Below are 12,522 nucleotides of genomic sequence, written 5' to 3'. Positions count from 1 at the left end.
AAACTCCAAAGGTAACGTTTGGGCGGGGCTGCATGGCATTATTTAAAAAAATGGGTTTGGACCCAAGGGGGGTTTTCTAATAGTGTTTTAGTGTATCACTTGATCGGCCCCACACGACTTGTGCATGGAATGTGAATTTTTAAATATTTTTATATATCTTTTTAGTCGTAGACATTCCAAAAAATTTATTTCTTAAATATTGTTTAGACTTGAATTTTTGAAAAAAGATTAAAAAGCGGGTTTTGTATGCCTCTTTGGATTGATTATGAAATTTTTAAAAATAGTTTTTTTACTTAAATTTTGTTGTAAATAGTTTTAGATTATATATTGATGTTGTTTAGATTTTGTAATGGTTGTTACGAGACGTGGATTTTTTTTTTTTTTTTTTTTTTTTTGAAGAAGCAATTTAATCTTTACAAACGTGGATTCGGAAAAAATTCCTGATGGGAATCTTAAAAATTCACACTGTTGGATCTGGTCACCCTACCAGCTCTAATAATCATGAAGAAAATCGTTCTTTTAAAACATTCTGCTCTGAACCCCTCTTATTTTTTTCAAGTCAACGTTGATGCTTCTCATAGTCCGCTTAATTTTATTTGGATTTTTTGATTTTTCAACAAAGAGATTTAATGCAATATATGACATATTTAGAAAAAGTAATTGAAACATATGTTGATTTGCAATCCTTCTGCCTCACTCAAACCTTTCGAACAAAAAAAATGTAAATTTTACGATAATTACATTTGAATTCCTTTTTTATATATATTTCTATGACAGAATATAATAAAAAAATTATAAATTTCTTTGCTCCAATGTGAGCACGATGATGATGATCATCCATCATATAAAATGTCAAAACCTTTTGCTAGGAAAAGTTTTGTCCTGTTTTTTTTTGTTCCATGGAGAACTGCCAATGTTTGTTGCATTGGTGTGTGTGTGTGTGTGTGTGTGCGTTTGTTGATTTAAGTATTTTCAAAATATGGAATTTCTTTTGTGCAGAATTCAATTCAATACTTTCAACATATGGAAATTGTGTTTTTCATAGTTTGGGTTTCAATTTTTTTTTTTTTTTTTTTTTTTTTTTGTTATTTGCATTTTATATGGTAATGTGGTTCTTTTGTTTTGCAACGTTTGTTCTTTGTGTGTTGTGGGCAACAACAGACATGTGAGAGAAAAAAAAACTTCGTTGGAAACACTTCCCAACCCCCTGGCACCTTCCCCTCTTCACACAGAGAACAAAATAAATTCACATTTATTTCGTTCAATGATGAGTTGCGGAAACTATAAAAACAAGCCCAGCCCATATATCCCAAATATGGGTGCAAAAATATTTGTTTCCAAAAAAAATCTAATCTATGATATAAACCCCCTCCCATTCATCCCCACTATCCATTGACGCATTGAATTTATGCTGTAAAATAGACAAATATTTTTTTCTCCCATTTTTTTGTTTTGTTACTTTTCTTGCTTAGCTACGGAAAACATTAAGTTCAAGTATGTACCGGCAGAAGTCGTATCCCCACCACTGCCACTCTCCCCCCATCGAGCAGGAAACTTCAGATCATTGGTTTGTCACGTTGAAGTAGTGAGAGAGATGCTTCCTTTTATGTGGCCTGTAAAAAATGTGAATAGAATCAAAGGTTGTAAAAACTTTTCAATAGCTAAGGACGATTTTTTTTTTTTTTTTTGGATTTTTCTGAACTCAATTCTATGGAGTGCGTGTGTGTGTATTTTATGTGTCCGGACAGTAAGTATTTTAACAGCAGTGCTAGTAACATGTGTCATTTCCAAATTTCAATAAAGGTAAAAGTTATATGGCAATAGCCAAATTGTAAGCCTTGCAAGTTATGGTCAAATTTTCGCATAAAATATTGGGGGATAATATAAAAATAAATTCTGTCAGAAAAGAGAAAAGGAGGAAAAAAACGACATGGAACGAAATCCTTAACGGATGACCATAAAATGTGGTCGTTTCTCTTTGTTGTTGCATTGACATAAGGTGTAATATATTTTTGAATAGATTTTAGAGTTTAAAACATATTATTATTTTTTTTTTTTTTTGGAATGGCCCTTTCAAGATTTTTATCGCAGGCACTTTTATGTGTCCCTCGTAGGCAAATAATGGTGTGGTAAAGTGTAGTAGTTCCTTAATGGTAGAGTAGATAGATGGCTATTATTTTGGCTTAAAGGAAAATTATTGAACTTTAAGTGTTGTCAATGAAGAAGGTTGAAGTTGGTTACATAAACCCAATAAAAAACAGCAAAGAAGGGTCAAAAGTAGGGCGGGCCGACTTTATAACACCCTATACCTCTCTGCATATTGAGTAGAGCTATTCATAAAAAATTAACGTTTTTATGTAGAATTTGTGAAAATTATATCATACCAACTATGGTAATAGTTATAATTTGAAGTCGAATGGAACTAATATATGGGAGGTATACTCTAAATCTGTTTCTGGTAAATTTGCGGAGGCATTTGTGTCTGAAGCAATATTCTTACAAATTCCATCCTATTTGAGCTGATATTACACTTTTCAGAATAAACGTGAAATATAATGAAGATATGTATGGGAGTTACATCCAAATCTGAACCGATCTCTGTAAAATTCAGCATAGGTATTTCTATTCTATATCAGATAGCCGGCAACAAATAACGTGGTTGTGGAGAGCATTCTACGTGTGTAGGGACTAAAATACAAAATCGGATCTTTATAGATTTCTACCAAATTTAATACACTTTCTTTCAGGCTTAATTCGTTCGTATGTGTCGAAATCCATTAAATTCTGATTTATATTAGCCATATGGTGCACAATAAACTTGAAATCGGATAAAGATATACATGGGAGCTATATCTAAACCTATACCGATCTCGACAAAATTTTGCAAAAGTGTTTCTGAGCTGAGTATTTTTCTATGATACACCTGCCTAGAGGACTTTGCGACCTTTTTTAAATGTATCGGTAGATTTTGCAAATTTTCAATACTGCTTATTTACGTACCTATTGGGCCAAAATCAATTCAATGATTTTTAAGAGATGTTCGTTTGTTAGGGATTTATGATTGTATTATAGACCAGATTGAAGATGTTTGCTATGGGAACAAAACACGATTCTTCACAAACCCTTATATTTGCAGATATTATATTTCATACAATACTGTGTTTGACCGTAGGTTTCTCTGGATGAAATCCATTTCTTTCGTGATTTTGTCGTAATATTTTTATTAAAAGTTATATATGTCGCCAAAAAACAAATTTCGTATTGAGCGAAGAGAGTACAAAAATGGCCAACATTTGGAAAAATAATAACTCTCGTAAAATGTGAAATAATAGACAATTTCCTTCAAAGTTCAAAATCTAAAAATTTTATTAAAACACAAAAATCTTATAATGAGCGAAGGAAGTTTCCAATTTAGTACAAACATTGTACAGGTTTGATTCGATTAATTGCTCCATAGCCCCCATATAACGGCACCTCCCGATATTCGGTATTTTGATGATTTTAGCGACATTATTCGCCGGAATTGTTTCAAATCAAACCACGTCTTCATATAGTCCCCATATAACGGTGGATACTTCAGCCCATGCCAGAAAATTGTCTGTGCAGTTCCACGTCTTCGTATAGCCCCCATATAACGGTACCCCCCCATATTCGGTATTTTGACGATTTTAGCTACATTATAAACAGATTTTTCTTCAAGTTTCGCATTTAAATAGTGTAATAACTTATGACAAAAGTTGCCTATGCAGGCCCACGTCGTCGTATAAGCATTCGGTATTTTTAAAATTTTAACAGAATTTTTAACGGATTTTATTTTTTTGGAAATTGCCAAATTTGTACCAAATGATGGAGGGTATTAAAAGTTCGGCCCGGCCGAACTTACAGCTTTTTTACTTGTTTTTTTTTTTTTTTTTTTTGAAAATTATTTGAAATTAAAATTAATTTTTGTATTTCATTTACATAATTCATCCAATACTGATAAAAATATTATGATGTGTAAAGTTTAAAAAAATGCAATAATTTATTTTAAATTTTCGAATTTTAAAGAAAATTGCTGATTTGTATAGCATGTTATAAGGTTTATAATTTTTCAAAATCTTGACCCATTGTGGGGGACGTCCTAGAGGGAGTAGATCGATATATTCATATTCACATCACATCTCTGATTGAGAGAAATATGTACAAATACTAAATTTGAACATAATTGCATGTAATGGGAGATATAATTATTAACATTTTGACCCTTTGTGGGGAGGTACGAGAAGGAGTGGACCGATATCTTCCATATTAACATGAGATCTATGCTTGCTAGACAAATTGAGATATATGAAGTTTAACGCGATATACGCTAGCTTCTTCTGCATGTTTAAAGGTTTATAATTTAAAGATAATCGGACTCTTACAGCCTGTTCCACGATCTCGAAAGAAAATTTGTGCGAACGAAGGCTACTCACTCACTTTCGCATAAGAATGCGTTCCACTAACTTTCGTTCTTTCTTTCGCATAGCCTTACGTGATTCAGTGTTGCAAAATATTTTTTTGCAAAATTAATCGCGAAATAAGGCAAAAAAAAGCGCCAAATGTCTAATATAAACGCGAAAAAGCAGCAGTGGCTCTGTCTCAACTGACAGTTCAGTTGTAAACAAACAAATTGTAAATAAACAAACAAAATAAAATTTCTAGTGATTGTGTTCAGATTATTTGTGTTCTTAAAAAAGAAAAAAATGAATATTTCTGTAGCCCTATTTTTTATGGATGATGAGGAGGAGGTTCAAATTGTGCCACGGAGGCATTTAAGAGATGCTTCGAATTTATTTGAAGTACCTAACAACCAGTAAGTATGATTGTATTTTTACATTTTTAAAATAATAAAAAAATGATTTTTTCTAGGTTTGTGTCTTCCAATGGTCTTCATGGGATTGCCTGCTGCTTCCAAAAATTGGCACTCCTCTGGCGAACTTAGGATTCTCCCCCATATACTCAACTATTGCCCGCAGCTGTGTAGTTTTTTCGTGCTGGAATTGAGAAAATAAAAAAAATATATATTTGTTGTTCACAGATTAAATTGCATTTATTATTTTTACTTACATTTTTCTTTCCATTTTCAATCAAGAAATGTTTATGTTAAAACAATTTTCCTTAATTTTTATCATTCGACAGCAAACACACAAGTGACTGATTTTGACATTTGTGTTCGCATGCGTACGAAAGAAAAAAGATAGTGGAACGCAAAATTACACTGAAACGCTTACGTTTTCGTTCGCTTTGATTTTCGTGCAAATTTTCGTTCTGATGGATTTTAGTGGAACGGAAATCAGCTGTTTGTCGTGTAAAAGTTGTGCGAACGTGTTCTTTCGACATCGTGGAACAGGCTGTTATTTTAAATATTATGAGAGTTATGATTATTCAAAAATGTAAACATTTTAAAAGCTCTATGGAGAGGCCCGATATTGTCCATGCTTCCACCTGTCCTAGCACTGATACATATATAAATATTTGCTATGTCAGATGCGAAAATGGACCCACGAAGGGTCAACATTTTGAATAATTATAACACTTATAAAATGTGATGTAAGAGTCCGATTGCCGTCAAATTACACATGTCACAATATTTTTATTAACCCAAAGTATGGTGTGAATATTCAATATATCGATCCACTCATTTTGCTACCTCCCCCACAAAAGGTCAATATTTTGAATATCCATGATGCTCATAAAATGCGAAATTAACATCCAATTCCATTCAGACTTGGTGAATCTCAATATTTATAGCAACACAAAATATGTTACAAAGATGGTAGAGATCAGACCATTTCTTCTGGTACCTTCCCCACAAAGGGTTCTAGCCTCAAGACAAAACGCTCAGAGAAAGCGAAATAATCATCTCTTGAAATTGCACACACAAACATTTTACCCAACACAAGATCTCTTTTGTAGATTTAATAATGGAAGATTTACCCTTCTGGTACCTCATCCACAAAGGGTCACAATTTTCAATACTTTTATCTGCCATAACTTGCGATACATGTAGGTGATTCTATACAATTTGCTATATCTAAATATTTCCCTCAACCAGAAACCTGAGATGAATATGGAATTTATGATTTCGCATAAAGTTGGATAAAAATGTTAGATCTTTTTGTAATTTTGCCCGTGCCAATTTTTATACCCTCCACCTTGGAAAGGAGGATATATTAACTTTGTCATTCCGTTTGTAACATCCTTTAATATTCGTCTTAGACCCCATAAAGTATATATATTCATAATCAGCATAAAATTCTAAGTCGATTTAACGATGTCCGTCTGTCCGTCTGTCCGTCTGTCTGTCTGTCTGTTGAAATCACGATACAGCCCACATTATTTGACGTAGAGCGCCAAAATTTAGCAGAGCAATTTGCATTGTGTCTAGGATGGTTCGTATTGAAAATGAGATATATCGGTCTACGTTCTGATGTAGTCCCCATATAACGGTACCTCCCGATATTCGGTATTTTGATTTATAGCCACATTTTTTCACAGATTTGTCTGAAAATTGGTATTTGTAGGTCATAACGGGTCCCTGTGCGTGTGGCAAAACATTGCATATATAGGTCCACGTTTTGGTATAGCCCCCATATAAAGGTACCTCCCGATATTCGGTATTTTAGTTTTTTTGCCACATTTTTTCACGGATTTGTCTAAAAATTGGTATTTGTGGGTCATAATGGTTCCCAGCTCCGTATGGGTCCATGATTTGGTATAGCCCCCATATAACGGTACCTCCCGATATTCGGTATTTTGATGGTTTTTGCCACATTTTTTCACTGATTTGTCTAAAAATTGGTATTTGTGGGTCATAATGGGTCCTAGTTCGTGTGGCGAAACATTGTAATTATAGGTCCACGTTTTGGTATAGCCCCCATATAACGGTACCTCCCGATATTCGGCATTTTAATGGTTTTTGCCACATTTCTTCCAATGTTTCTTTTACCCTAAGGTGGAGGGTATTAAAAGTTTGGCCCGGCCGAACTTAATGTTTTTTTACTTGTTATATCTATATTAGATTAAGTATGTAAATGGAATACTTCAGTGGACTGTATCTGGTAACTCACACACATTTTAACATTTTCTAAAAATTATCACATGTCTCATATAAAGTGAAGGAAGTAGTCGGTATGGTCCAAACCTGTTAAATCGCAATATTTATATCATATTTATTTAGAGGGTCAACAATTTGAATAATCATAACAAAAGTCATAATATATTTAATTATTCAAACATTGGCTGAGAGTAGATATCTGTCGGCAAAACCGATACTTTTTAACTTGATTTAACTAACTTTTTTATAACTTTTAAATGTATATGTTTATACCTCAGGCTTCATCATACCTGGTAGAAAAAGAAGGTATGAATAAAAAATACCAATAAAAAATGTTATCCAACCAAGTCTTCATATTTCTATCTTAACTCCAATATTTTCAATCAATTTTATAAAAAAATGAAAAAAAAAAAAAAACAAGGAGTAAGGAAACGTTTGATTTAGCTGGACTGAACATTCTACAACCCCCACAATGACTTAAACTGCAAATATCAGTGATCAAGAGTGAACTTTAAGTTTTCAAAATAACATAAAGTTGGTTATGCCATTTTATTGGCACAACACTAAAATATGAACATATATATAATTTTCTACAAAAAGGATTGTTATATATTGCGAGTTGTGAACACTAGAAACAGTGAAGCAATATGTCCAATATTCTGCCAACGAAGCTAGGACCCATTACTAACTGCAAATCCCGAATTTTAAACAAATCAGTTCGAAAATGTGGCTCGAATCGCAAAAATTATCCAATTATCCGAAGGTACCGGTTTATTTGGGCTGTTAAAAAATGTAGACCTATAAATTTAAGGTTCCGGCACTGGAGATAAAACCCGTGACAAACTATATGAATACATACACCTCAATTTCCATTGTTCCAAATTTTAAAGCTCTACTTCTAATACTGCAGACTGTATCTTAATTTCAACTGATAGACAAATGGCCAGATAGACAAAGGGACCTCGTTGCATCGTCTTAGTATTTTATATTAATCATCAATATATTCTTTACGTCGTGAAAATACACAACAGTGGAAATTGATTTTTCTTCATATTAACGCATATTATTTGCAATTTGTCCTGATAAAAGCTGAATATTGAGCATTAAAATAGGTTTATAATTCCAGACTATAGACCGAATTGGAATAAAAAATGTTTCACATTAATTTGAAATTAAATAGCATTCAATATGCCCTATGAACCGATAACCAACGACGAGACATTTTGCTAATAAAGCAAATATTTCAATTAAAACATCACCCTAAAATCTGTAGGATTTCTTATTGCTCAATTTAATTAAAATACAATTTTTTATCGCATCTAGAGAGCAATCCAAGGTTCTTCAACTAATGTGAAGGAAATGTTTTTAAGGAATACCTAAAGGGTATTTAATATTTAATTTTTTTTTTTTTTTTTTTTTTTTTTTTGAAGGCAGTTGCAATTCCACAATTATCAATTCATACAACATTTTTTAAGAATCTAGAATTTTTAATCTCTAAATGTTTCTTGGACTACTTGCCGTTTGTAAGTAGTTCCCCATTTTTAAATTAACTTTTCTCCTTTCTTAAATGCCAGCCACCTTCTTTTCCATTAAATTTTATTAAATTAAATATTTCTAAACATTTTCTGGCAAAATTTCAAAGTTCAACAAATTTTAAATTTCTACCTTTTGAGTTCATCAAAAAAATGCCAGCCTAAATGTGGCACAAACAAAATATTTTTTTTTTGTGGTTTTTGTGCGTTGACTTCGGCTTTGGCATGGAGAAAACAAAAATATTTATTCAAAAAATGATAATTCAATATCCTGCAGGATGCTTTAAATTAAAACTAAAACAACAACAAAAAATCTGAACAAATATTCTAAAATGTACGTCAATAGATAGCAATGTTGTGTACAAACAAATTTACATATACTAGCCATGTAAATATATATATGTGTGTGTGTGCTTGTGTATGTAAGGATGTTTGTGTGTACGTATATTAAAACAATGCTCCCTATCTAAAAGTATTAGACACATCCAAGTTATAAATATCCCAAGGAATACAAAATGAAATACTTCAACTGGATACAATAAGTATAAGGTTGTGTGTGTTGTGTGTGTGTGAGCGAGTATGTGTGTCTGTGTGAATAACTACATTTTCTGTATTTATTGTAGATATGTATGTTTGTACATAATCGTTCTTCCTTTGTAGGTTTATATACATAGCTACAGACAGTTAAGAAAAATAACAAATAAAAATCCAAATAAATGAAAACTCCTGAGCCAAGAGAAAGAAGGGAGGAGATAGAGGTATATGGATGACAAATAAAAATGAGAATACAAACCGAATAAATGCTGGCTTGCTTTCCACATAAAAGGGCATTTGTATGGGTAGATATATATATATATATATATATATATATAGTGCGGCTGTATATATTCTGTATATAAAACAGCCAGGACAAAAACCCATTTACCCAACTTCGCTTCCAGCAAGGAAGGAGCAAGCGCCCTAAATAATGAGAGAGTTGCTGGGAGAAAATAAAACAAAATTCCCATTTTATTCAAAGGAAATGTATCTGCGAGATAAACAAAAACAATATGGAATGGAACACTATGGAATAGAAACAAATTGGTAGAGAAACATCCATAACGATAGGGGCGGAGTCAGATACACAACATTCATTGAACCGAAACGGACATGGAAACAGAAGTAAAGGCACACGCAAACACAAACACCGATAGCATAGCCATGAGAGAATCATAGCGAGGGAGAGAGAGCAAACAAAAAAAAGAGCGCCTGCGCATTTTACACACACAAACACATACACCACCATATATCCAATGTGGGTATACCCCTTGTTATTCTTGTATCTCCTACCGTTCCTTGGCAGCAGAGCAGAGCAGCGCCGTCGCCTACCCTGGCCATATACCTACTACACCACCAACAAAACATCAACAGTACAATTATCCAATTCGAAGAGGCAATACAAATGTACGAAAGAAAAATAACGAATCGAAAAATATATTAACAAACAAATAGAAGAAGCAAAAGCAGAAAACGAAGAAGAAATGCAACATTCATTTAAATGGGGAATGGAAGTTAAAGTTGAAATGAAATGACAATAAATAATCGCCGCACACAATCATAGAACGTACATACTTGTACATGGCTAGCAGCAATGTGCGAGTGGAGGGATAGGAGTAAAGTGCATTTACTAAATATTGAAAAATGAAAAAAAAAAAACACAGAATGACTGTAGACGACACAGTTGGCTCTGTTGCCGACAGGCATTAGATATTTTGTTGGGGGGTTTTAGGTATTGCCGTCGCTTCTTTGAATTATTTTTGTTAAATGATACAACTTATTTTGAGAGTGTCTTGCGTTGATGCCGTAGGGATTTTAAGATATTGAATTAATAAAATATTGTAGCTACCAAATTTAAAACCGTGGAATTTAACAAAACGGTTTGAAATGTTAGAGAATCAAAATGTTGAGCTAACTCGATTGCCGCGATTTTATTTAAATATTTTTAGGACCCATCCATGAAATTTTAGGACTTTTTAGGTGAGAATTTTATGGCTAAAATCGTGAATTTTAAATACTTATTGGAAATATTCTGCAGTGATTAGTGAAATACAATTGCCTGACAATCGATTTTAAAAAACTTTTTTGACTGAGAATTAGCATGGCCACAATCATTGATTTCTTTACAGATTTCAATATTTCCTAGTGTAAATTTTTAAAATATTTTTCTTTGACAATCCGACGCTATCTATATCCAGGACACACAGGAGGTGAACTAATTAAAATAATATCAATTTGAATGTCAAAAATGTTCTGCCGTAGCGAATAAAATCTAATCCAAATAATGTAAATCTAATCACAAACTGATAGTTATAACGGCTTTCAGTGTGTGCTGTTCATAGATCATGATTCTTTTGACGGCCTATATAAGACCGAACGGGATGACTACTTTTGACAATAAATTGAGTTGGTTTTACACCTTCATTTTTTTTTATACCTTCATTTGTCTATGGTCTTGGTTGCAAATGTTGGGATATTAAAAATACTTGAAAAATTGGCATAGAAATTATATAAAATTTTTCAAATATATTTTAATGATAGTATATTGGGCAATAGTTGCAGATTTTTAAAACATTTTTGAATGACCAGAAGACCAATCGTGAGATATTCTGAATGATAATCGTCAGAGCCGTAATAGAGATTTTTTTAAATATTATTGATTATTTTTCAAAAGGGGGTCACAATATTTGAAATGTTTTTTTCCATGGGCTTTTTTAAAAACATTTTGTTAAATTATATTTTACAACAAAAGCAATCTAAACAAATAAGCTTTTAATACTAATTCAATTAAAAATAAATAAGAATTTAAAAAGCAAAGTCAAACGCTATAAATTTTAAATTTTTTTTTAATTTTATTGAATGAAAGCAAATAATGTCAAAAATAGCATCAAATTTTAGAATAAGTTTAGATTTGTTCGAACTGGTCACCTTTGGCACGAATTATGGCCAATGAAAGCGTCGCACGATACCCGAAAGTTGCTTTGTGGTATTTTGGCACATTCCCGGCGAAGCGCTTGCTTGAGGTGAATGACAATTTGGTATTTTTTAGTACCAACCTTGCTTTCCAAAATACTCCAGACAAAATAGTCCAACGGATTGGTATCCGGAGATTTCATTGGCATTGGTGGCATGTGCTGAGTGCGATGGTGCTGAGTCCTGTTTGAATGCTGCGGCCAAAATGTTTGCGTGCCCAAGGCTTTAATACACCCTCCAGAATATATTCGCGATAGTATTCGGCATATTCTGATGCCACGGTCGATTAATACGAGCGGAGGGCGACCATCGGTTGTTATGACGGCCCGCACCATCACCATGAACGACGCTTGAGTTCTGGTGGCCAACCAAAAGTGCACATTTTCAGCTGACCTCTTTGGCAAGTAAACACGATCACTTTGTTTGTTTACAAACTGCTGTACAACGAAAGTTTTCTCATCGGAGACGGAGAAAACCAAATTCGGCAGTTCACCACTTTCGCCCAAGCGAAGCAACTCTTTAGCTCTTTTGAGTCTATTTTCTTTCTGTTGCGGTGTAAGTTCTTGGACTTTTTGAAATTTCAATGGCTTAACCCCGAGCTCATTTTTCAATATTTGCCGAATGGAACATTGCGATATGTTCAGCTGAAGAGCCATTTTAGACCACTGGTGTGGATCGAAGGTTAACTGAAATATTCAGATACCCAAAGTTTGATAAAAACGCTGACATATTTTGCATTGGGGTTATAATCATTTAAAAATATGGCTCCTTGACAGAGAGGTACCAGAAGAAGTGCGCCGAAAATTGGCATCAGATCTTGCGTTAGTAGACATATTGGAATGTGTGAAGTTTAGAATGAATCGGATTCTTATTTCGCATTTTATGAGAGTTTGGGTTATTCCA

At 33.1% G+C, this 12,522-nt stretch overlaps 2 long non-coding RNA genes across 2 annotated transcripts; one reads left to right on the top strand and one right to left on the bottom strand.

Moving 5' to 3' along the window:
- Positions 1-4,549: 4,549 nt before the first annotated feature.
- On the top strand, positions 4,550-5,042 carry LOC131803394 (uncharacterized). The gene is made up of 2 exons (XR_009342560.1): positions 4,550-4,834; positions 4,891-5,042. It is a non-coding gene; the product is annotated as an uncharacterized LOC131803394 (long non-coding RNA).
- Positions 4,771-5,374, bottom strand: LOC131803393 (uncharacterized). Its single transcript, XR_009342559.1, has 2 exons — positions 5,089-5,374; positions 4,771-5,015 (listed from the first exon to the last, which is right to left on the bottom strand). It is a non-coding gene; the product is annotated as an uncharacterized LOC131803393 (long non-coding RNA).
- Positions 5,375-12,522: the final 7,148 nt, after the last annotated feature.

Source organism: Musca domestica, unplaced genomic scaffold (genome assembly GCF_030504385.1).
Source record: "Musca domestica strain aabys unplaced genomic scaffold, Musca_domestica.polishedcontigs.V.1.1 3, whole genome shotgun sequence".
Classification (NCBI taxonomy): Eukaryota; Metazoa; Arthropoda; class Insecta; order Diptera; family Muscidae; genus Musca; species Musca domestica.
Note: the sequence above shows the minus strand (reverse complement) of the source record. Positions and strands in the feature narration are given on the sequence as shown.